Source organism: Pristiophorus japonicus, unplaced genomic scaffold, assembly GCF_044704955.1.
Source record: "Pristiophorus japonicus isolate sPriJap1 unplaced genomic scaffold, sPriJap1.hap1 HAP1_SCAFFOLD_1501, whole genome shotgun sequence".
NCBI classification, from domain to species: Eukaryota; Metazoa; Chordata; class Chondrichthyes; family Pristiophoridae; genus Pristiophorus; species Pristiophorus japonicus.
The window spans coordinates 17,198-38,849 of record NW_027251177.1 but is presented as its reverse complement, the minus strand read 5'-3'; the positions used below and the strand labels follow the sequence as shown (position 1 = coordinate 38,849).

Here is a 21,652-nt window from a genome sequence, read left to right as displayed (position 1 = left end):
TCAGTTCTTTAGGCCCGCACACAGCCTTGAATGTGTCTTTAAAAATTCCAAAATTCTACTCAAGTTTGTAGTTTCTTCCATAAGCACTTTAGGGTTCCAAACTTTCCAATCGATAGTCCCAAATTAAATATCCTTTTGAATGAGCCCAAACACTGTGAGGGGGTTAATCTGAATGTTGCATCTTTTCAAGGGGGAAGAGAGTGGGAGGAATGAGAGACAGGTGTCTAAATACTAAAATTAGGCTGCAGTGAGATTTGAACTCACAACTCCTGGTTGCGAAGACCAGTGCTCTAACCCCTGAGCTATGGAGCCACCTGCCTTGCGAAAGACACGGGAAGGAGCAGGAAAGAGAGGGGAAGGGAAAAGAGAGAGTGGGGAAGGAGTGAGAGAGTGGGGAAGGAGAAAGAGAGGGAGGGGAATGGGAGAGAGTGGGGAAGGAGTGAGAGAGATGGAAGGGGAGACTGGTCTTTGGCCAGGGACTCCCAGGTGTCGGTGGGGATGTTGCACTTTATCAGGGAGGCTTTGAGGGTGTCCCTTGTAACGTTTCCTCTGCCCACCTTTGGCTCGCTTGCCGTGAAGGAGTTCCGAGTAGAGCGCTTGCTTTGGGAGTCTCGTGTCTGGGACATGCGGACCGCCCAGCAGATAGCTCTTGGTCGGCTGGTGCGGACACGATGGGCCGAAATGGTCTCCTTCCCTGCTGTAAGTTTCTATGAGTCGATGATATATCGGTGTCTCTGAGACTGGATGTGGAAAAGGTGGGATACAGACTGGGAGTGGGAAGTGAAAGTGCTGTGGGCAGATTGTAAAGTGCGGAGTGAGTGGTTCCTGTTGATGGTGTTGGCCTGTCATCGATTGACGGTCAATTCAGTAACAGAAGCCAAAATTGAGAAAGCCCCAGTGAGATTTGAACCCACGACCCCTGGTTTACAAAACCAGTGCTCTAACCCCTGAGCTATGGAGCCACCTGTAACACCAGCTCCTGTTTCCATCTTACTATTGTTAACAAGGAGGTGGGGCCTGAATAATCATTCTCGGTGATTCATTCCTGAACATTCACAGAATCTGACAGCACACAAGGAGGGCCATTCGGCCCATCGTGTCTGTGTCGGCTCTGTGAGAGAGATTAGTGCTTGGAAGTTGTAAAAGGAGGGAGAGAGGGGAATGAGTGGGAGAGGGAATGGGAGAGAGAGGGGGAAGGAGTCAGCCAGAGGGGAATGGAAGAGAGCGTAATGGGAGAGAGCGAGGGGGAGGGGAGCGAGATGGGAAGTCGAGAGAGGGAGGAGGCAGGAGAGAGAGAAAGGAAGGGGAGAGAGAGGGAGCAGGGGAGAATCTGAAAAGAAAGGCAAAAGCGGGAGAGAGAGGAGTGAGGGGAGGGAGCGGAAGGAGAGAGAGAGGGAGGGGAAGGGGAGAGAGAGAAGGGAAGAGGAGAGAGGGAGGAGACAGGGGAGAGAGAGAAAGGAAGGGGAGAGAGAGGGAGAATGTGAGAATCTGAAAAAAAGGGAAAAGAGAGAGAGAGGAGGGAGGGGGAGATGGGAATGTGAGACGGGAAAAGCGAGATAGCGGAAAAAAGATGTAAAATGTGCCAGGCAGAGAGAGAGAAGGTTGTGAGTGGAGCTTGTTGTTCCAGGGTCAGTCTCACAGCTGTTTAACATGTTGTTAATTGATACTGTATTTAAATACTGAACTAATTTTGAGCAGGCCCCAGTGAGATTTGAACCCACGAACCCTGGTTTACTAGACCAGTGCTCTAACCCCTGAGCTATGGAGCCACCTGCCATGGGCTGTGGGTCATTCCCCAGTTAATGCTGTGTGTCTGAAGAATGAGGAGGGGTCAGTGAAACGCTCAGATTGTGTCTCATCCCCCAGACTCCTGCCTCCGTCTCTTCAATATTCGCCTCTCAACATCGATATATCGGGTCTTTCACGTAGTAAAACATCCCAAGGCAACTCAGTCACACTCTGCCTCAATCTCTCTGTCTCTCAGTCTCTCTATGTCAGTCTCTCAATCACTGTCTCTCTCTCTCTCTGTCTCTCTATCACTTTCTCTCTGTCGCTCACTGTCTCTCGAGCCGGAAGGGGTTAGAGAGGGGGAAGGGGAAAGTCAGAAGGGAAAGGAGAGAGAGAGAGGGAGGGGAGAGATTGAGGAGTGAGTGGAGAGAGAGGAGCGGAGAGTGGGAAGGGGAGAAAGTGGGGGAAAGGGACAGGGAGAGGGAAGGAGTGAGTGAGAGTGGGAAGGGGAGAGAGGGAGAGAGAGAGATGGAGAGAGAGCGGAGAGTGTCAGTAGTTGTTATTACATCGGTAGTCCACTAGGTGGGGCTCTATTAGAGGAAGAGAGAGGGAAGGGGAGAGTGAGGGGAAGGAGTGAGAGAGAGGGAAGGGGAGAGTGAGGGGAAGGAGTGAGAGAGAGGGAAGGGGAGACTGAGGGGAAGGAGTGAGAGAGAGACGGGGAAGAGGAGAGACAGAGGGAACACCAACAATAATGTATATTTATATAGCGCCTTTAACGTAGTGAAACGTCCCAAGGTGCTCCACAGGAGGATTATGGGATAAAAATTTGACACCGAGCCACAAAAATAGAAATTAGCGCAGGTGAAGAGGTCGGTTTTAAGGAGAGTCTTGAAGGAGGAGAGAGAGGTAGAGAGGCGGAGAGGTTTAGGGAGGGAGTTCCAGAGCTTGGGGCCCAGGCAACAGAAGGCACGGCCACCGATGGTGGAGCGATTATAATCAGGGATGGTCAGGAGGGCAGAATTAGAGGAGTGCAGACATCTCGGGGGTTGTGGGGCTGGAGGGAATTACAGAGATAGGGAGGGGTGTAGGGGCTGGAGGAGGTTACAGAGATAGGGAGGGTTGTAGGGGCTGGAGGAGATTACAGAGAAAGGGAGGGGTGTAGGTGCTGGAGGAGGTTACAGAGATAGGGAGGGGTGTAGGGGCTGGTGGAGGTTACAGAGATAGGGAGGGGTGTAGGGGCTGGTGGAGGTTACAGAGATAGGGAGGGGTGTAGGTGCTGGAGGAGGTTACAGAGATAGGGAGGGGTGTAGGGGCTGGAGGAGGTTACAGAGATAGGGAGGGGTGTAGGGGCTGGAGGAGGTTCCAGAGATAGGGAGGGGTGTAGGGGCTGGAGGAGGTTACAGAGATAGGGAGGGGTGTAGGGGCTGGAGGAGGTTCCAGAGATAGGGAGGGGTGTAGGGGCTGGAGGAGGTTACAGAGATAGGGAGGGGTGTAGTGGCTGGAGGAGGTTACAGAGATAGGGAGGGGTGTAGGTGTTGGGGTTATAGAGATAGGGAGGGGTGTAGACACTGGAGGAGGTAACAGAGATAGGGAGGGGTGTAGTGCTGGAGGAAGTTACAGAGATAGGGAGGGGTGTAGGTGTTGGAGGAGGTTACAGAGATATGGAGGGGTGTAGACGCTGGAGGAGGTAACAGAGAAAGGGAGGGGTGTAATGCTGGAGGAAGTTACAGAGATAGGGAGGCACGAGCGTCATGGAGGGATTTGTAAACAAGGATGAGAATTTTGAAATCGAGGCGTTGCTTAACCGGGAGCCAATGTAGGGCAGAGAGCACAGGGGGTGATGGGTGAGCGGGACTCGGTGTGAGTTAGGACACGGGGCAGGGAGCACAGGCGGTGATGGGTGAGCGGGACTCGGTGCGAGTTAGGACATGGGGCAGAGAGCACAGGCGGTGATGGGGGAGCGGGACTCGGTGCGAGTTAGGACACGGGGCAGTGAGCACAGGGGGTGATGGGTGAGCGGGACTGGGTGTGAGTTAAGACACGGGGCGGCGAGCACAGGGGGTGATGGGTGAGCGTGACTCCGTGTGAGTTAGGACACGGGGCAGCGAGCACAGTGGGTGATGGGTGAGCGGGACTCGGTGCGAGTTAGGACACGGGGCAGTGAGCACAGGGGGTGATGGGTGAGCGGGACTCGGTGCGAGTTAGGACACGGGGCAGTGAGCACAGTGGGTGATGGGTGAGCGGGACTCGGTGCGAGTTAGGACACGGGGCAGTGAGCACAGGGGGTGATGGGTGAGTGGGACTCGGTGCGAGTTAGGACATGGGGCAGTGAGCACAGGGGGTGATGGGTGAGCGGGACTCGGTGCGAGTTTGGACACGGGGCAGTGAGCACAGGGCGTGATGGGTGAGCGGGACTGGGTGCGAGTTAGGACACAGGGGCAGTGAGCACAGGGCGTGATGGGTGAGCGGGACTCGGTGCGAGTTAGGACACAGGGGCAGTGAGCACAGGGGGTGATGGGTGAGTGGGACTCGGTGCGAGTTAGGACACGGGGCAGTGAGCACAGGGGGTGATGGGTGAGCGGGACTCGGTGTGAGTTTGGACACGGGGCAGTGAGCACAGGGCGTGATGGGTGAGCGGGACTCGGTGTGAGTTAGGACACGGGGTCAGTGAGCACAGGGGGTGATGGGTGAGCGGGACTGGGTGTGAGTTCGGACACGGGGTCAGCGAGCACAGGGGGTGATGGGTGAGCGGGACTTGGTGTGAGTTGGGACACGGGGCAGCGAGCACTGAGGGTGATGGGTGAGCGGGACTGGGTGTGAGTTAGGACACGGGGCAGTGAGCACAGCGGGTGATGGGTGAGCGGGACTGGGTGTGAGTTAGGACACGGGGCAGTGAGCACAGGGGGTGATGTGTGAGTGGGACTCGGTGCGAGTTAGGACACGGGGTCAGTCGAGTTTTGGATCACCTCGAGTTTATATTGGGTAGAATGTGGGAAGAATTGAGAGACAGGGGGAAGGGGAGTGAGAGGTGGGGAGCGGAAGGGGGAGAGAGAGAGACAGGAAAGGATATAGAGTGGGTGTGGCAAGGGAGGGGGGAGACGGGCAAAGCGAGATCGCGGGAAAGGGGGTAAAAGATGCAGAATGGGGGTCGGCAGAGAGAGATTTGGATGGAGAGAAAGTGTAATAGAGACGACAACCTGTTGTTCCAGGGTCGGTATCAGAGCAGTTTAATATTTATAATTAAAGCCCTTGTTAATTGACGGTGAATTTAAATATTGAGCTAATTTTGAGTAAGCCCCAGTGAGATTTGAACCCACGACCCTGATTTACCAGACCAGTGCTCTAACCCCTGAGCTGTGGAACCAGCTGTTTTGGGAAACGCAGGGTAAGGAGCAGGAAAGAGAGGGGAAGGGAAAAGAGAGAGTGGAAGGAGTGAGAGAGAGGGGGAAGGGGAAATAGAGGGAGAGGGGAGGGTGGCGATGGAGTGATTGAGAGAGGATAATTGATGAGAGCGGAAGGGGAGAGTAAGTGATGGAAGGGGAGAGAGGGGATGGGAAGAGGGGGGAAGGGGAGAGAGATGGGAAGGCAAGAGAGGGAGGAGGCAAGGGAGAGAGAAAGGAAAGGGAGAGAGAGGGAGAACGGGAGACTCTGAAAAGAAAGGGAAAAGAGAGCGAGAGAGGAAGGAGGGGAGGGAGGGAAGTGGAGAGTGAAAAGGCGAGGGGAAGGGGAGAGAGGGTGGAGAGACTGGGTTGGAGAAAGAGACAGAGTGAGCGGAGAGAGGGGGTGAGAGAGTGGATAGCGGAGAGAGAGGGTGAGGCGAGGGAGGGGGAAAGGGGGAGAAGGGAATGAGTGAGAGACGGGAAAGCGATAAAAAGGTGTAGAACGGGTCGTGATGAGGAAGGGAGAGAGAGAGTGTCAGAGACACAAGAAGGAGGAGAGAGGGGGGACTCTGTTGTTCCAGGGACAGTCTTGGAGCTGTTTAATATTTATAATTAAAGCCCTTGTTAATTGACAGTGAATTTAAATACTGAGCTAATTTTGAGTCGGCCCCAGTGAGATTTGAACCCACGACTCCTGGTTTACGAGACCAGTGCTCTAACCCCTGAGCTATGGAGCCACCTGCTCTGGGCTGTGGGTCATTCCCCAGTTAGTGCTGTGTGTTTGAAGAATGAGGAGGGGTCAGTGAAACACTCAGATTGTGTCTCATTCCCCAGACTCCTGCCTCCGTCTCTCAATATTCGCCTCTCAACATCGATATATCGGGTCTTTCACGTAGTAAAACATCCCAAGGCAACTCAGTCACACTCTGCCCCAATCTCTCTCTCTCTCTCCCTCTGTCGCTCTCTCTCTCTGTCTCTCTATCACTTTCTCTCTGTCGCTCACTGTCTAACGAGCCGGAAGGGGTTAGAGAGGGGGAAGGGGAAAGTCAGAAGGGATGGGAGAGAGAGAGAGAGAGAGGGAGGAGAGAGATTGAGGAGTGAGTGGAGAGAGAGGAGCGGAGAGTGGGAAGGGGAGAAAGCAGGCGAAAGGGACAGCGTGAGGGAAGGAGTGAGTGAGAGGGGGACGGGGATAGAGGGAGAGAGAGAGATGGAGAGAGAGAGGAGCGTGTCAGTAGTTGTTATTACATCGATAGTCCACTAGGTGGGGCTCTATTAGAGGAAGAGAGAGGGAAGGGGAGAGTGACGGGAAGGAGTGAGAGAGAGATGGAGAAGAGGAGAGTGAGGGGAAGGAGTGAGAGAGAGGGAAGGGGAGAGTGAGGGGAAGGAGTGAGAAAGAGGGAAGGGGAGAGTGAGGGGAAGGACTGAGAGAGAGGGAAGGGGTGAGTGAGGGGAAGGATTGAGAGAGAGGGAAGGGGAGAGTGAGGGGACGGAGTGAGAGAGAGGGAAGGGGAGAGTGAGGGGAAGGATTGAGAGAGAGGGAAGGGAAGAGTGAGGGGAAGGAGTGAGAGAGTGGGAAGGGGAGAGTGAGGGGAAGGAGTGAGAGAGAGGGAAGGGGAGAGTGAGGGGATGGAGTGAGAGAGAGAGAAGGGGAGAGTGTGGGGAAGGAGTGAGAGAGAGGGAAGGGGAGAGTGAGGTGAAGGAGTGAGAGAGAGGGAAGGGGAGAGTGAGGGGAAGGAGTGAGAGAGAGGGAAGGGGAGAGTGAGGGGAAGGAGTGAGAGAGAGGGAAGGGGAGAGTGAGGGGAAGGAGTGAGAGAGAGGGAAGGGGAGAGTGAGGGGAAGGAGTGAGAGAGAGGGAAGGGGAGAGTGAGGGGAAGGAGTGAGAGAGAGGGAAGGGGAGAGTGAGGGGAAGGAGTGAGAGAGAGGGAAGGGGAGAGTGATGGGAAGGAGTGAGAGAGAGGGAAGGAGAGAGTGAGGGGAAGGAGTGAGAGAGAGGGAAGGGGAGAGTGAGGGGAAGGAGTGAGAGAGAGACGGGGAAGAGGAGAGACAGAGGGAACAACAACAATAATGTGTATTTATATAGCGCCTTTAACGTAGTGAAACGTCCCAAGGTGCTCCACAGGAGGATTATGGGATAAAAATTTGACACCGAGCCACAAAAGTAGAAATTAGCGCAGGTGAAGAGGTCGGTTTTAAGGAGCGTCTTGAAGGAGGAAAGAGAGGTAGAGAGGCGGAAAGGTTTAGGGAGGGAGTTCCAGAGCTTGGGGCCCAGGCAACAGAAGGCACGGCCACCGATGGTGGAGCGATTACAATCAGGGATGGTCAGGAGGGCAGAATTAGAGGAGTGCAGACATCTCGGGGGGTTGTGGGGCTGGAGGAGATTACAGAGATAGGGAGGGGTGTAGGGGCTGGAGGTGGTTACAGAGATAGGGAGGGGTGTAGGGGCTGGAGGAGGTTACAGAGATAGGGAGGGGTGTAGACGCTGGAGGAAGTTACAGAGATAGGGAGGGGCGAGCGTCATGGAGGGATTTGTAAACAAGGATGAGAATTTTGAAATCGAGGCGTTGCTTAACCGGGAGTCAATGTAGGGCAGAGAGCACAGGGGGTGATGGGTGAGCGGGACTGGGTGTGAGTTAGGACACGGGGCAGTGAGCACAGCGGGTGATGGGTGAGCGGGACTGGGTGTGAGTTAGGACACGGGGCAGTGAGCACAGCGGGTGATGGGTGAGCGGGACTCGGTGCGAGTTAGGACACGGGGCAGTGAGCACAGGGGGTGATGGGTGAGCGGGACTGGGTGCGAGTTAGGACACGGGGCAGTGAGCACAGGGGTGTGATGTGTGAGCGGGACTCCGTGTGAGTTAGGACAAGGGGCAGCGAGCACAGGGGGTGATGGGTGAGCGGGACTGGGTGCGAGTTAGGACATGGGGCAGTGAGCACAGGGGGTGATGGGTGAGCGAGACTCGGTGTGAGTTAGGACACGGGGTCAGCGAGCACAGGGTGTGATGGGTGAGCGGGACTGGGTGCGAGTTAGGACATGGGGCAGTGAGCACAGGGTTTGATGTGTGAGCGGGACTCCGTGTGAGTTAGGACACGGGGTCAGTGAGCACAGGGGGTGATGGGTGAGCGGGTCTGGGTGTGAGTTAGGACACGGGGCAGTGAGCACAGTGGGTGATGGGTGAGTGGGACTGGGTGTGAGTTAGGACACGGGGCAGTGAGCACAGTGGGTGATGGGTGAGTGGGACTGGGTGTGAGTTAGGACACGGGGTCAGTGAGCACAGGGGGTGATGGGTGAGCGAGACTCGGTGTGAGTTAGGACACGAGGCAGCGAGCACAGGGGCTGATGGGTGAGCGCGACTCGGTGTGTGTTAGGACACGGGGCAGCGCGCACAAAGGGTGTTGGGTGAGTGGGACTGGGTGCGAGTTAGGACACGGGGCAGCGCGCACAAAGGGTGTTGGGTGAGTGGGACTCGGTGTGAGTTAGGACACGGGGCAGCGCGCACAAAGGGTGTTGGGTGAGCGGGACTGGGTGCGAGTTAGGACATGGGGCAGCGAGCACAGGGGGTGATGGGTGAGTGGGACTCGGTGCGAGTTAGGACACGGGGCAGTGAGCACAGTGGGTGATGGGTGAGTGGGACTGGGTGTGAGTTAGGACACGGGGCAGCGAGCACAGCGGGTGATGGGTGAGTGGGACTCGGTGCGAGTTAGGACACGGGGCAGCGAGCACAGCGGGTGATGGGTGAGTGGGACTCGGTGCAAGTTAGGACACGGGGTCAGCGAGCACAGGGGGTGATGGGTGAGTGGGACTGGGTGTGAGTTAGGACACGGGGCAGTGAGCACAGGGGGTGATGGGTGAGTGGGACTCGGTTCGAGTAAGGACACGGGGTCAGTCGAGTTTTGGATCACCTCTAGTTTATATTGGGTAGAATGTGGGAAGAATTGAGAGACAGGGGGAAGGGGAGTGAGGGGTGGGGAGCGGAAGGGGGAGAGAGAGAGACAGGAAAGGATAGAGAGTGGGTGTGGCAAGGGAGGGGGGAGACGGGCAAAGCGAGATAGCGGGAAAGGGGGTAAAAGATGCAGAATGGGGGAAGGCAGAGAGAGATTTGGATGGAGAGAAAGTGTAATTGAGACGACAGCCTGTTGTTCCAGGGTCGGTATCAGAGCAGTTTAATATTTATAATTAAAGCCCTTGTTAATTGACGGTGAATTTAAATATTGAGCTAATTTTGAGTAAGCCCCAGTGAGATTTGAACCCACGGCCCTGATTTACTAGACCAGTGCTCTAACCCCTGAGCTATGGAACCACCTGCTTTGGGAAATGCAGGGTAAGGAGCAGGAAAGAGAGGGGAAGGGAAAAGAGAGAGTGGAAGGAGTGAGAGAGAGGGGGAAGGGGAAATAGAGGGAGAGGGAAGGGTGGCGATGGAGTGAGTGAGAGAGGATAATGGATGAGAGCGGAAGGGGAGAGTAAGTGATGGAAGGGGAGAGAGGGGAAGGGGAGAGAGATGGGAAGGCAAGAGAGGGAGGAGGCAAGGGAGAGAGAAAGGAAGGGGAGAGAGAGGGAGAACGGGAGACTCTGAAAAGAAAGGGAAAAGAGAGCGAGAGAGGAAGGAGGGGAGGGAGGGAAGTGGAGAGTGAAAAGGCGAGGGGAAGGGGAGAAAGGGTGGTGAGACTGGGTTGGAGAAAGAGACAGAGTGAGCGGAGAGAGGGGGTGAGAGAGTGGATAGCGGAGAGAGAGGGTGAGGCGAGGGAGGGGGAAAGGGGGAGAAGGGAATGAGTGAGAGACGGGAAAGCGATAAAAAGGTGTAGAACGGGTCGTGATGAGGAAGGGAGAGAGAGATTTGGAAAGGGAGAAAGAGTGTCAGAGACACAAGAAGGAGGAGAGAGGGGGGACCCTGTTGTTCCAGGGGACAGTCTTGGAGCTGTTTAATATTTATAATTAAAGCCCTTGTTAATTGACACTGCATTTAAATACTGAGCTAATTTTGAGCAGGCCCCAGTGAGATTTGAACTCACGACCGCTGGTTTACGAGACCAGTGCTCTAACCTCTGAGCTATGGAGCCACCTGCTATGGGAAATAAGGGGAAGGAGCAGGAAAGTGAGGGGAAGGAAAAAGAGAGAGTGGAAGGAGTGAGAGAGAGGTGGAAGGGGAGAGAGATCGGAAAGAGAGAGAGGGAGGAGGCAGGGGAGACTCCTGCCTCCGTCTCTTCAATATTCGCCTCTCAACATCGATATATCGGGTCTTTCACGTAGTAAAACATCCCAAGGCAACTCAGTCACACTCTGTCCCAATCTCTCTGTCTCTCAATCTCTTTCTCTCTCTCCCTCTGTCGCTCTCTCTCTGTCTCTCTATCACTTTCTCTCTGTCGCTAACTGTCTCTCGAGCCGGAAGGAGGTAGAGAGGGGGAAGGGGAAAGTAAGAAGGGAAAGGAGAGAGAGAGAGATGGAGAAGAGGAGAGTGAAGGGAAGGAGTGAGAGAGAGGGAAGAGGAGAGTGAGGGGAAGCAGTGAGAGAGAGGGAAGGGAGAGTGAGGGGAAGGATTGAGAGAGAGGGAAGGGGTGAGTGAGGGGAAGGATTGAGAGAGAGGGAAGGGGAGAGTGAGGGGAAGGAGTGAGAGAGAGGGAAGGGGAGAGTGAGGGGAAGGAGTGAGAGAGAGGGAAGGGGAAAGTGAGGGGAAGGAGTGAGAGAGAGATGGAGAAGAGGAGAGTGAGGGGAAGGAGTGAGAGAGAGGGAAGGGGAGAGTGAGGGGAAGCAGTGAGAGAGAGGGAAGGGGAGAGTGAGGGGAAGGATTGAGAGAGAGGGAAGGGGTGAGTGAGGGGAAGGATTGAGAGAGAGGGAAGGGGAGAGTGAGGGGAAGGAGTGAGAGAGAGGGAAGGGGAGAGTGAGGGGAAGGATTGAGAGAGAGGGAAGGGGAGAGTGAGGGGAAGGAGTGAGAGAGAGGGAAGGGGAGAGTGAGGGGATGGAGTGAGAGAGAGAGAAGGGGAGAATGAGGGGAAGGAGTGAGAGAGAGACGGGGAAGAGGAGAGACAGAGGGAACACCAACAATAATGTATATTTATAAAGCGCCTTTACGTAGTGAGCACAGGGGGTGATGGGTGAGCGGGACTGGGTGTGAGTTAGGACATGGGGCAGCGAGCACAGGGGGTGATGGGTGAGCGGGACTGGGTGCGAGTTAGGACACGGGGTCAGCGAGCACAGGGGGTGATGGGTGAGCGGGACTCGGTGCGAGTTAGGACACGGGGTCAGTGAGCACAGGGGGTGATGGGTGAGTGGGACTGGGTGTGAGTTAGGACACGGGGCAGCGAGCACAGGGGGTGATGGGTGAGTGGGACTCGGTGCGAGTTAGGACACGGGGTCAGTGAGCACAGCGGGTGATGGGTGAGCGGGACTGGGTGTGAGTTAGGACACGGGGGCAGTGAGCACAGGGGGTGATGGGTGAGTGGGACTGGGTGCGAGTTAGGACACGGGGCAGTGAGCACAGGGGGTGATGGGTGAGTGGGACTCGGTGCGAGTTAGGACACGGGGCAGTGAGCACAGGGGGTGATGGGTGAGCGGGACTCGGTGCGAGTTAGGACACGGGGCAGCGAGCACAGGGGGTGATGGGTGAGTGGGACTCGGTGCGAGTTAGGACACGGGGCAGTGAGCACAGTGGGTGATGGGTGAGTGGGACTCGGTGCGAGTTAGGACACGGGGCAGCGAGCACAGAGGGTGATGGGTGAGCGGGACTTGGTGCGAGTTAGGACACGGGGTCAGTGAGCACAGGGCGTGATGGGTGAGCGGGACTCGGTGTGAGTTTGGACACGGGGCAGTGAGCACAGGGCGTGATGGGTGAGCGGGACTCGGTGTGAGTTAGGACACGGGGTCAGTGAGCACAGGGGGTGATGGGTGAGCGGGACTGGGTGTGAGTTCGGACACGGGGTCAGCGTGCACAGGGGGTGATGGGTGAGCGGGACTTGGTGTGAGTTGGGACACGGGGCAGCGAGCACTGAGGGTGATGGGTGAGCGGGACTGGGTGTGAGTTAGGACACGGGGCAGTGAGCACAGCGGGTGATGGGTGAGCGGGACTGGGTGTGAGTTCGGACACGGGGCAGCGAGCACAGAGGGTGATGGGTGAGTGAGATTCGGTGCGAGTTAGGACACGGGGTCAGTCGAGTTTTGGATCACCTCTAGTTTATATTGGGGTAGAATGTGGGAAGAATTGAGAGACAGGGGGAAGGGGAATGAGAGGTGGGGAGCGGAAGGGGGAGAGAGAGAGACAGGAAAGGATAGAGAGTGGGTGTGGCAAGGGAGGGGAGAGACGGGCAAAGCGAGATCGCGGGAAAGGGGGTAAAAGATGCAGAATGGGGGTCGGCAGAGAGAGATTTGGATGGAGAGAAAGTGTAATAGAGACGACAACCTGTTGTTCCAGGGTCGGTATCAGAGCAGTTTAATATTTATAATTAAAGCCCTTGTTAATTGACGGTGAATTTAAATATTGAGCTAATTTTGAGTATGCCCCAGTGAGATTTGAACCCACGACCCTGATTTACTAGACCAGAGCTCGAACCCCTGAGCTGTGGAACCACCTGCTTTGGGAAACGCAGGGTAAGGAGCAGGAAAGAGAGGGGAAGGGAAAAGAGAGAGTGGAAGGAGTGAGAGAGAGGGGGAAGGGGAAATAGAGGGAGAGGGGAGGGTGGCGATGGAGTGAGTGAGAGAGGATAATGGATGAGACGGAAGGGGAGAGTAAGTGATTGGAAGGGGAGAGAGGGGAAGGGGAGAGAGGGGAAGGGGAGAGGGGGGAAGGGGAGAGAGATGGGAAGGCAAGAGAGGGAGGAGGCAAGGGAGAGAGAAAGGAAGGGGAGAGAGAGGGAGAACGGGAGACTCTTAAAAGAAAGGGAAAAGAGAGGAAGGAGGGGAGGGAGGGAAGTGGAGAGTGAAAAGGCGAGGGGAAGGGGAGAGAGGGTGGAGAGACTGTGTTGGTGAAAGAGACAGAGTGAGCGGAGAGAGGGGGTGAGAGAGTGGATAGTGGAGAGAGAGGGTGAGGCGAGGGAGGGGGAAAGGAGGAGAAGGGAATGAGTGAGAGACGGGAAAGCGATAAAAAGGTGTAGAACGGGTCGTGATGGGGAAGGGAGAGAGAGATTTGGAAAGGGAGAGAGAGTGTCAGAGACACAAGAAGGAGGAGAGAGGAGGGGACCCTGTTGTTCCAGGGACAGTCTCAGAGCTGTTTAATATTTATAATTAAATCCCTTGTTAATTGACGGTGAATTTAAACACTGAGCTAATTTTGAGTAGGCCCCAGTGAGATTTGAACTCACGACTCCTGGTTTACGAGACCAGTGCTCTAACCCCTGAGCTATGGAGCCACCTGCACTGGGAAATACAGGGGAAGGAGCAGGAAAGTGAGGGGAAGGGAAAAGAGAGAGTGGAAGGAGTGAGAGAGAGGGGGAAGGGGAGAGAGATCGGAAAGAGAGAGAGGGAGGAGGCAGGGGAGACGCCTGCCTCCGTCTTTTCAATATTCGCCTCTCAACATCGATATATCGGGTCTTTCACGTAGTAAAACATCCCAAGGCAACTCAGTCACACTCTGCCTCAATCTCTCTGTCTCTCAATCTCTTTCTCTCTCTCCCTCTGTCTCTCTCTCTCTCTGTCTCTCTATCACTTTCTCTCTGTCGCTCACTGTCTCTCGAGCCGGAAGGGGTTAGAGAGGGGGAAGGGGAAAGTCAGAAGGGAAGGGAGAGAGAAAGAGAGAGAGAGGGAGGAGAGAGATTGAGGATTGAGTGGAGAGAGAGGAGCGGAGAGTGGGAAGGGGAGAAAGCGGGGGAAAGGGACAGCGTGAGGGAAGGAGTGAGTTAGAGGGGGACGGGGAGAGAGGGAGAGAGAGAGATGGAGAGAGAGAGGAGCGTGTCAGTAGTTGTTATTACATCGATAGTCCACTAGGTGGGCTCTTTAGAGGAAGAGAGAGGGAAGGGGAGAGTGAGGGGAAGGAGTGAGAGTGAGGGAAGGGGAGAGTGAGGGGAAGGAGTGAGAGAGAGATGGAGAAGAGGAGAGTGAGGGGAAGGAGTGAGAGAGAGGGAAGGGGAGAGTGAGGGGAAGGAGTGAGAGAGAGGGAAGGGGAGAGTGAGGGGAAGGATTGAGAGAGAGGGAAGGGGTGAGTGAGGGGAAGGATTGAGAGAGAGGGAAGGGGAGAGTGAGGGGAAGGAGTGAGAGAGAGGGAAGGGGAGAGTGAGGGGAAGGATTGAGAGAGAGAGAAGGGGAGAGTGTGGGGAAGGAGTGAGAGAGAGGGAAGGGGAGAGTGAGGTGAAGGAGTGAGAGAGAGGGAAAGGGAGAGTGAGGGGAAGGAGTGAGAGAGAGGGAAAGGGAGAGTGAGGGGAAGGAGTGAGAGAGAGACGGGGAAGAGGAGAGTGAGGTGAAGGAGTGAGAGAGAGGGAAGGGTAGAGTGAGGGGAAGGAGTGAGAGAGAGGGAAAGGGAGAGTGAGGGGAAGGAGTGAGAGAGAGACGGGGAAGAGGAGAGTGAGGTGAAGGAGTGAGAGAGAGGGAAGGGGAGAGTGAGGGGAAGGAGTGAGAGAGAGGGAAAGGGAGAGTGAGGGGAAGGATTGAGAGAGAGGGGAAGGGAAAAGAGAGAGTGGAAGGAGTGAGAGAGAGGGGGAAGGGGAAATAGAGGGAGAGGGAAGGGTGACGATGGAGTGAGTGAGAGAGGATAATGGATGAGAGCGGAAGGCAGAGTAAGTGATGGAAGGGGAGAGGGGGGAAGGGGAGAGAGATGGGAAGGCAAGAGAGGGAGGAGGCAAGCGAGAGAGAAAGGAAGGGGAGAGAGAGGGAGAACGGGAGACTCTGAAAAGAAAGGGAAAAGAGAGCGAGAGAGGAAGGAGGGGAGGGAGGGAAGTGGAGAGTGAAAAGGTGAGGGGAAGGGGAGAGAGGGTGGAGAGACTGGGTTGGCGAAAGAGACAGAGTGAGCGGAGAGAGGGGGTGAGAGAGTGGATAGCGGAGAGAGAGGGTGAGGCGAGGGAGGGGGAAAGGGGGAGAAGGGAATGAGTGAGAGACGGGAAAGCGATAAAAAGGTGTAGAACGGGTCGTGATGGGGAAGGGAGAGAGAGTGTCAGAGACACAAGAAGGAGGAGAGAGGAGGGGACCCTGTTGTTCCAGGGACAGTCTCAGAGTTGTTTAATATTTATAATTAAAGCCTTTGTTAATTGACGGTGAATTTAAACAATGAGCTAATTTTGAGTAGGCCCCAGTGAGATTTGAACTCACGACTCCTGGTTTACGAGACCAGTGCTCTAACCCCTGAGCTATGGAGCCACCTGCACTGGGACATACAGGGGAAGGAGCAGGAAAGTGAGGGGAAAGGAAAAGAGAGAGTGGAAGGAGTGAGAGAGAGGGAAGGGGAGAGTGAGGGGAAGGATTGAGAGAGAGGGAAGGGGAGAGTGAGGGGAAGGATTGAGAGAGAGGGAAGGGGAGAGTGAGGGGAAGGAGTGAGAGAGAGACGGGGAAGAGGAGAGACAGAGGGAACACCAACAATAATGTATATTTATATAGCGCCCTTAACGTAGTGAAACGTCCCAAGGTGCTCCACAGGAGGATTATGGGATAAAAATTTGACACCGAGCCACAAAAGTAGAAATTAACGCAGGTGAAGAGTTTGGTTTTAAGGAATGTCTTGAAGGAGGAAAGAGAGGTAGAGAGGCGGAGAGGTTTAAGGAGGGAGTTCCAGAGCTTGGGGCCCAGGCAACAGAAGGCAAGGCCACCGATGGTGGAGCGATTATAATCAGGGATGGTCAGGAGGGCAGAATTAGAGGAGTGCAGACATAAGAACATAAGAATTAGGAACAGGAGTAGGCCATCTAGCCCCTTGAGCCTGCTCCGCCATTCAATAAGATCATGGCTGATTGTGGGGTTACAGAGATAGGGAGGGATGTAGGAGCTGGAGGAGATTACAGAGATAGGGAGGGGTGTGGGAAGTTACAGAGATAGGGGGGGTTGTGGGGCTGGAGGAGGTTACAGAGATAGGGAGGGGTGTAGGGGCTGGAGGAGATTACAGAGAAAGGGAGGGGTGTAGGGCTGGAGGAGATTACAGAGATAGGGAGGGGTGTAGGGCTGGAGGAGGTTACAGAGATAGGGAGGGGTGTAGGTGCTGGAGGAGGGTACAGAGATAGGGAGGGGTGTAGGGGCTGGAGGAGATTACAGAGAAAGGGAGAGGTGTAGGGCTAGAGGAGATTACAGAAATAGGGAGTAGTGAGGGGCCATGCACGGATTCGTAAACAAGGATGAGAATTTTGAAATCGAGGCATTGCTTAACCGGGAGCCAATGTGGGGCAGAGAGCACAGGGGTTGATGGGAGAGCGGGACTCGGTGCGAGTTAGGACACGGGGCAGTGAGCACAGTGGGTGATGGGTGAGGGGGACTCGGTGCGAGTTAGGACATGGGGGCAGTGAGCACAGGGGGTGATGGGTGAGTGGGACTCGGTGCGAGTTAGGACACGGGGTCAGTGAGCACAGGGGGTGATGGGTGAGTGGGACTGGGTGTGAGTTAGGACACGGGGTCAGTGAGCACAGGGTGTGATGGGTGAGCGGGACTGGGTGCGAGTTAGGACAAGGGGCAGCGAGCACAGGGGGTGATGGATGAGCGGGACTCGGTGCGAGTTAGGACACGGGGGCAGTGAGTACCGGGGGTGATGGGTGAGTGGGACTGGGTGCGAGTTAGGACACGGGGCAGTGAGCACAGGGGGTGATGGGTGAGTGGGACTCGGTGCGAGTTAGGACACGGGGGCAGCGAGCACAGGGGGTGATCGGTGAGTGGGACTGGGTGTGAGTTAGGACACGGGGGCAGTGAGCACAGCGGGTGATGGGTGAGCGGGACTGGGTGCGAGTTAGGACACGGGGCAGCGCGCACAGGGGGTGATGGGTGAGTGGGACTGGGTGCGAGTTAGGACACGGGGGCAGCGAGCACAGTGTGTGATGGGTGAGTGGGACTCGGTGAGAGTTAGGACACGGGGCAGTGAGCACAGGGGGTGATGGGTGAGTGGGACTGGGTGTGAGTTAGGACACGGGGCAGCCGCGTTTTGGATCACTTCTAGTTTATATTGGGCAGAATGTAGAAAGAAATGCGAGAGAGGGGAAGGGATAGAGAGTGTGGCGAGTGAGGAGCAAGAGGGGAGAGGGAAATGAGTGAGAGACGGGGAAAGCAAGAATAAGATGTAGAATGGGTCAGGGAGAGAGAGTGTAAAGGACACAAGGAGGAGGAGAGGGGAGCCTGTTGTTTCAGGAGCAGTCTTGGAGTTGTTTAATATTTATAATTAGGCCCCAGGGAGATTTGAACCCACGACCACTGGTTTACAAGACCAATTCTCTAACCCCTGAGCTATGGAGCCACCTGCTCTGGAAAAGACAGGGGAAGGAGCAGGAAAGAGAGGGGAAGGGAAAAGAGAGAGTGGAAGGAGTGAGAGAGAGGGAATAGAGACAGCGGAAAAGAGAGGGAGGGGATGGAGAGAGAGAGAGTGGAAGGAGGGAAAGAGAGGGCTAGGGGTGGGAGAGAGAAAGGGGCGAAGGGGAGAGAGAGGAAGGAAGAGGAAAGAGATGTTAAGGGGAGAGAGGGGGAAGGAATGAGAGAGACTGGAGGAAATGGGTAGAGGAGAGAGAGGGAAACGGGAGAGTGCGGAAGGGGAGAGAGAGGGGAATGAGTGATAAAGAGAAATGGGGAGAGCGGCAGAATGTGTAGTGATGGGGAAGATAGGGAGAGAGGGAGAATGAGAAAGGGGGCGAAAGGAGAATAGGAGAGCTTTGTGTTTCAGGGTCAGTCTCAGAGCTGGTCAATATTCATTATTAAATCCCTTGTTAATTGACAGTGAATTTAAATACTGAGTTAACTTTGAATAGGCCCCAGTGAGATTTAAACCCACAACCACTAGTTTACTAAACCAGTGCTTTAACCCCTGAACTATGGAGCCACCTGTTCCAGCGAAAACAGGGGAAGGATCAGGAAAGAGAGGGGAAGGGAAAAGGAGTGCGGAGGGAGGGGAAGGAGAGAGAGTGGGGAAGGAGTGAGAGAGTGGGAAGAGGAGACAGCGAGGAAGAGAGGGAGTTGGGGAAAGAGAGGGAGGGGATGGAGAGAGAGAGTGTGGAATGGGGGGAGAGAGAAGGGAAGGAGTGGGAGAGAGGGGGGGAGGGGAGAGAGATGTTTAGGGGAGAAAGGGGAAAGGAGTGAGAGAGAGGGGGGAGGGCAGCGAGGGGGAGAACCTGAAAGGAAAGGGAAAAGAGAGAGACGGGAGTGTAACGGTGTGGTGGTGGTCCCGGGGGTCAGGTTCACCTCTGACCTACTTGAGCGGTTCGAATCGCCCCCCACTCCCTTGGGTTCTAGACTCTGGATTTATTTGGGGGGGTGTGACAAAGTGCAAAGGTCAATGGTTTGGTGCAAAAGAACTTTGATTTTATTAAAGACAAGAAAATACAATGTCAAAACTTAGAATCACTCTGATAAAGAACAATACATTACACATTCAAAGGGGGTGTACAGTAAAATGACACCTCCCACCTCCCCATACCTAATCCTAGCTAGGTTAGACTCCAGGGCAGGCAGGGACTATGCTTACCAATCCTTTCTGGTCAGTTAGCGGTATTTCGCGGTTTCGGGGTTCCTTGAATTGTTTAGGTTCTGCTTGCCGTACCCCAAATGTTGGAGAAGACTTCTAGCTGCACAATCTTCAGTTGGGTTGAGTCCACTGATGCGGTAAAGCACGTTTTGGATCTATGGGGTAAGTACCCGGTTTTCTTCGTTAGAAATAGGTTCAAAGTCTCTTTAGGTAATGTTTTCACCTGTTGGTAGTCAGGACTTAGATTGTAGACTGGAAACTTTCGATTCTTCGGTTTCTTCCAGTTGGAGTTTATTTGGAGTTTGGTCGATCGCGGTGGTTTTTCATTGATACCACGTTGGCTGTGGTCAGTTGTTGCCGCGATGGTGATGTTCTTCCTTCAGGACTTCAGGACTTCGAGGCTGGAGAATTTAGTTTACAACGGTCGCGTTGGTTTCTCTCCCTTCTTGATGACACAAGCGTGGTCTCGGTTGTTTGGCAAAATATGTCACACCCTCTGTAAAAACAGGGGCCAGTTATACGGTTTGAGTGGTTCTAATCTTCGTGCCAAATCAGTCCAGGATTCTTTGATTGAATTTGGCGGGCTTGACTCCTCTTTGTAATATTTTGGCGGGCTCGTTAAAAGTTAATATGTTTTGGGTGGGTTGATGTTCGATAAACTGTTTCCTGATGGAAATATTAGTTTGGTAATCGCAATGTCCTTTTGTGCTTAGTTTTTCGCATACAGGCTGTATTGGGCCTCTTTGTGATGTATATGCTGAAATGGTTTTCCAGATTCAGGTTGATGGTTGGCTATCTCTGGGTTATTTGTTGCAATGTTAATATCTCTTGTGGAGAAGGATTCTCGAATACCCATTTCTCCAGACAAGTTATGTTAGTCCCAACACCCAGACAGACTCAATAATCAAGTTGTCTCCTGTTCGTTTTTTGGGCCCGCTCACAGCCTTGAATTTGTCTTTAAATAGTCCAAAATTCTACTAAAGTTCGCAGTTTCTTCCATCAGCACTTTAGGGTTGCAAACTTTCCGATCAATAGTCCAAAATTAAATATCCTTTCGAATGAGCCCAAACACTGTGAGGAGATTCTTGTGAATTTTGCATCCTTTCAAGGGGGAAGAGAGTGGGAGGAATGAGAAACAGGTATCTAAATACTAAAATTAGACCCCAGTGAGATTTGAACTCACGACCCCTGGCTTACAAGACCAGTGCACTAACCCCTGAGCTATGGAGCCACCTGCTCTCTGAAAGACAGGGGAAGGAGCAGGAAAGAGAGGGGAAGGGAAAAGAGAGAGTGGAAGGAGGGAGAGAGAGGGGAAGGGTAGAGAGTGGGGAAGGAGTGAGAGAAATGGAAGGGGAGACTGGTCTTTGGCCAGGGACTCCCAGGTGTCGGTGGGAATGTTGCAATTTATCAGGGAGGCTTTGAGGGTGTTCCTTGTAACGTTTCCTCTGCCCACCTTTGGCTCGCTTGCCGTGAAGGAGTTCCGAGTAGAGCGCTTGCTTTGGGAGTCTCGTGTCTGGGACATGCGGACTGTGTGGCCCTGCCCAGCAGATAGCTCTTGGTCGGCTGGTGCAGACACGATGGGCCGAAATGGTCTCCTTCCCTGCTGTAAGTTTCTATGAGTCGATGATATATCGGTGTCTCTGAGACTGGATGTGGAAAAGGTGGGATACAGACTGGGAGTGGGAAGTGAATGTGCTGTGGGCAGATTGTAAAGTGCGGAGTGAGCGGTTCCTGTTGATGGTGTCGGCCTGTCACCGATTGACGGTCAATTCAGTAACAGAAGCCAAAATTGAGTAGGCCCCAGTGAGATTTGAACTCACGACCCCTGGTTTACAAGACCAGTGCTCTAACCGCTGAGCTATGGAGCCACGTGTAACACCAGCTCCTGTTAACATCTTACTATTGTTAACAAGGAGATGGGGCCCGAATAATCATTCTCGGTGATTCATCCCTGAACATTGACAGAATCTTACAGCACACAAGGAGGGCCATTCGGCCCATCGTGTCTGTGTCGGCTCTGTGAGAGAGAGTGGTTCTTGGAGGTTGTAAAAGGGGGGAGAGAGGGGAATGAGTGGGAGAGGGAATGGGAGAGAGAGGGGGAAGGAGTCAGCCAGAGGGGAATGGGAGAGAGCGGATTGGGAGAGAGCGAGTGGGGGAGGGGAGAGAGATTGGAAGTCGAGAGAGGGAGGAGGCAGGGGAGAGAGAAAGGAAGGGAAGAGAGAGGGAGCAGTGGAGAATCTGAAAAGAAAGGCAAAAGAGGGAGAGAGAGGAGAGAGGGGAGGGAGCGGAAGGGGAGAGAGAGGGAAAGGGGAGAGAGATGGAAAGGGGAGAGAGATGGAGAAAGTGAGATTGCAGGAAAAAAAAAATGCAGAACAGGTCATGACCTGGAAAGCAGAGAGAGATTGGGAAAGTGAGAGAGAGTGTCAGCAAGACAGAGGCCTGTTGTTTGAGGGTCAGTCTCAGAGTTGTTAATATTTATAATTGAAGCCCTTGTTAATTAACAGTGAACTTAAATACTGAGCTAATTTTGAGTAGGCCCCAGTGAGATTTGAACCCACGACCCCTGGTTTACTGGACCAGTGCTCTAACCCCTGAGCTATGGAGCCATCGGACCTGGGCTGTGGGTCATTCCCCAGTTAGTGCTGTGTGTTTGAAGAATGAGGAGTGGTCAGTGAAACGCTCAGATTGTGTCTCATCCCCCAGACTCCTGCCTCCGTCTCTTCAATATTCACTTCTCAACATCGATATATCGGGTCTTTCACATAGTAAAACATCGCAAGGCAACTCAATCACACTCTGTCCCAATCTCTCTGTCTCTCTGTCTCTCTGTCTCTCTCTTTCTGTCATGAAAGTGTGCTTGGGGTTACTAGCCACCAGGTGGGGCCACTGTCGGAGGTCATTGGGCTGTACACACGCGTGTGTGGCCCAGGTATAAAAGGCCAGCCATCTTGTAATGTAATCACTTTGGGCCCTAATAAAGTAGAGCCA

General features: G+C 54.2%; 12 non-coding genes across 12 annotated transcripts; all 12 read right to left on the bottom strand.

The window, feature by feature from the left end:
• Nucleotides 1-239: 239 nt before the first annotated feature.
• trnar-ucg (transfer RNA arginine (anticodon UCG)) lies at nt 240-312 on the bottom strand. The gene has a single exon. It is a non-coding gene; the product is annotated as a tRNA-Arg (tRNA).
• A 577-nt stretch (nt 313-889) lies between these two features.
• On the bottom strand, nt 890-962 carry trnat-ugu (transfer RNA threonine (anticodon UGU)). Its single transcript has one exon. It is a non-coding gene; the product is annotated as a tRNA-Thr (tRNA).
• A 734-nt stretch (nt 963-1,696) lies between these two features.
• Nucleotides 1,697-1,769, bottom strand: trnat-agu (transfer RNA threonine (anticodon AGU)). Its single transcript has one exon. It is a non-coding gene; the product is annotated as a tRNA-Thr (tRNA).
• A 4,003-nt stretch (nt 1,770-5,772) lies between these two features.
• On the bottom strand, nt 5,773-5,845 carry trnat-cgu (transfer RNA threonine (anticodon CGU)). Its single transcript has one exon. It is a non-coding gene; the product is annotated as a tRNA-Thr (tRNA).
• A 3,489-nt stretch (nt 5,846-9,334) lies between these two features.
• Nucleotides 9,335-9,406, bottom strand: trnat-agu (transfer RNA threonine (anticodon AGU)). Its single transcript has one exon. It is a non-coding gene; the product is annotated as a tRNA-Thr (tRNA).
• Nucleotides 9,407-10,090: 684 nt separating this feature from the next.
• On the bottom strand, nt 10,091-10,163 carry trnat-cgu (transfer RNA threonine (anticodon CGU)). The gene has a single exon. It is a non-coding gene; the product is annotated as a tRNA-Thr (tRNA).
• A 3,206-nt stretch (nt 10,164-13,369) lies between these two features.
• On the bottom strand, nt 13,370-13,442 carry trnat-cgu (transfer RNA threonine (anticodon CGU)). Its single transcript has one exon. It is a non-coding gene; the product is annotated as a tRNA-Thr (tRNA).
• Nucleotides 13,443-15,305: 1,863 nt separating this feature from the next.
• Nucleotides 15,306-15,378, bottom strand: trnat-cgu (transfer RNA threonine (anticodon CGU)). Its single transcript has one exon. It is a non-coding gene; the product is annotated as a tRNA-Thr (tRNA).
• A 1,995-nt stretch (nt 15,379-17,373) lies between these two features.
• On the bottom strand, nt 17,374-17,446 carry trnat-ugu (transfer RNA threonine (anticodon UGU)). Its single transcript has one exon. It is a non-coding gene; the product is annotated as a tRNA-Thr (tRNA).
• A 2,376-nt stretch (nt 17,447-19,822) lies between these two features.
• On the bottom strand, nt 19,823-19,895 carry trnat-ugu (transfer RNA threonine (anticodon UGU)). Its single transcript has one exon. It is a non-coding gene; the product is annotated as a tRNA-Thr (tRNA).
• A 564-nt stretch (nt 19,896-20,459) lies between these two features.
• On the bottom strand, nt 20,460-20,532 carry trnat-ugu (transfer RNA threonine (anticodon UGU)). Its single transcript has one exon. It is a non-coding gene; the product is annotated as a tRNA-Thr (tRNA).
• A 665-nt stretch (nt 20,533-21,197) lies between these two features.
• On the bottom strand, nt 21,198-21,270 carry trnat-agu (transfer RNA threonine (anticodon AGU)). Its single transcript has one exon. It is a non-coding gene; the product is annotated as a tRNA-Thr (tRNA).
• Between the last annotated feature and the right edge of the window lie 382 nt (nt 21,271-21,652).